Raw genomic sequence first — 2,484 nt, 5'->3', positions numbered from 1 at the left:
TCCCCAGAATCCGGAATCTAGCTCTGCAATGTCACAGTAGTCAATTACTCTTATGCCAAAATCATTTTCTGTCTTTTTCGTCCTTGTTTACGTGTTTTATTCTTTTATTCGTAATGATTAGTTTTATGTCATTAAACGTTCGTGGTGTTGGAACCGGAGTCACGAATATTCGGACCCGCGATTTTGTTTCTCGTTACCATCCCTCGGTTATTTGTTTGCAGGAGACCAATGTCTCGCATTCTTTCTCTCAATCTTTTGTATGCACCACTTGATCTCATATATTTTATCACATCTGCTCGACAAGTTCCCGCGGCGCTGGCGTTTCCCTAGGAGTTTTGCCCGCTCTTGCCCAGCTCGTAGTTTTTCACGACACCTTTCCGGGTCACTGCTTATATGTGCGTCTCTCACGCGGTACATCGGCCACACCTTACTACGATCACATTTTCGGGATCTATGTTCCATCTTCAAGTGACCCTAAGGCACTTCAAACACTTGACTTCGTTCTGTCGCATCTCGCAGCAGTTGGAGATGCCGATAATATTTATTTTATGGGTGACTTTAACTGCACGCTTGATGCCCTTAACGATCGCGCCAATTGCCTGGAGTCTCGTTCCCGAGTCGCTGAGGCTCTGACACACATTGTTGAAAGTTTTGATCTGGCTGATGCTTTTCGACGCGTTTATCCAGATCGTCGCTCATATACCAGGCGCATTAGAACTGCAGGTTTTCTCCGTTCTGCTCGCCTCGATAGAGTTTACTATTCTTCAACCGCCACCCTAGTTTCCGTTTCACATCTACCGACTTTCTTTTCCGATCATAACGCAGTTTTTTGCGCTTTTTCTGAAGAAACGAGCATTCCTCGGCGCCCCCCTTTTTGGAGGTTTGCCCCAGAATTGCTCCTTAATACTTCTTTTGCTACCAAAGTTCGTGCTGAGATCATCAGTCACATTCGTACCCGCCCTGAGCGCGTGACATGGTGTTACTGGTGGTTTAAGATTTTTAAACCGTCAATTAAGTTGTTTCTCATTAAACTTGCTCACGAATTCACGGTTCGTGAAGGTATCTCTCGATCTTCTCTGGAAATGGCCTTACCGTGTTATACTCCAGACTCGCTCGAATATTCTCAGTATAAAGAAGAGCTTAATAATCTCCTTCTACGAAACGCACGTGATAACCTCGTCCGCTCTCGCAACGATTTTTCCAAAGCCGTTGATACTCCCTCCAAGCAATTCTACGGGTTGAGCAAGAAAGCCCGGCAAATTCCGTCATCCATGCTTTGTACGATAAGTCGGGTGTCCTTGTTCGTGACTCCGAGTCCATTCGTGTGTGTGTAATTGACTACTACTCTTCCCTATACTCCCCATCAACTCCGTCCCCCTCTACGGAGTCCTCGGTGACTGATTTATTCCTCGAGCTTCCCAGGCTCAGTGATGACGATGCTACTAGCCTCATCGACCCTATATCTGAGCAGAATATCGCAGAAGCCCTTTCCACCTTGCCTCGCGGTAAGACTTCAGGCATAGACGGTTTGCCAGCCGAGTTTTATATACTTTACCAGGACCTTCTCGTGCCTTTACTCTTACGTGTTTTTCGCGATCTCCAAGTAAATCCATACTTCAGCGGAATTTTCGCCGAGTCGGTAGTCTCTCTTATTCCGAAAAAGGGTGACTTACATTCACTGGCGAATTGGCGTCCCATCTCGGTCTCCAACACTGACTAAAAAATTTACGGAAAACTTCTTGTTCTACGTATTAAAACTGTCGTCCCGTTGGTTGTGCACGTTTCTCAACCTTACGCGATACCGGGTCGTTCCATATCGGTTCTCCGCGACCTCGTTACTTTAGCAAACAGTCTTGACGAAAAGCTTGCTATCGTCAACATTGACTTTGAAAAAGCGTTCGATCGCGTGTATCTCTTTCGCGTGCTCGCGCGGCTGGGCTTTCCGGATCCGTTTATTGCCTCTTTAAATGTCCTTTACACCAACTCGAAGTTCCGCGTTCGTTTCAACAATACCGTCACTGACCTTATTCCGTTTCAATGTGGCATTCGTCAGGGATGTCCTTTATCAGGGCTTCTCTTCTCCCTCGCTCTGGAACCCCTGATGAATCTTCTCCGTCATCGCATCGGACCACGCCTAGGACCGACCAAATTGCCAATGGCACTATCGCCGATGACTCCAACTCTTTTCTTCGTGATGATAACGATTTTCCAGTTCTCAAGTTATGCCTCGATAAATACTGCGACGCCTCTGGCGCAGTAGTCAATTTTGCGAAGTCCTTTACGCTGTGGTGCGGCTCCTGGAAGGGTCGCATTGCTACACCACTTGGTATTCCTTCCCGCTCTGATGGTGGCCTCTTCCTTGGGACTTTCATAGGCAACTCTACGACCTATGAATCACAGAATTGGCCCGAACCGCTTGGTCGACTCCGCAATGTCTTAGGGCGGTGGATGAAATACCGTCACTTATCATCTCTCGAAGGAAGA

Source organism: Leiobunum rupestre, chromosome 8 (assembly GCF_980474605.1).
Source record: "Leiobunum rupestre chromosome 8, qqLeiRupe1.1.hap1, whole genome shotgun sequence".
Taxonomy (NCBI): domain Eukaryota; kingdom Metazoa; phylum Arthropoda; class Arachnida; order Opiliones; family Sclerosomatidae; genus Leiobunum; species Leiobunum rupestre.
This window is presented reverse-complemented; position numbering follows the sequence as displayed.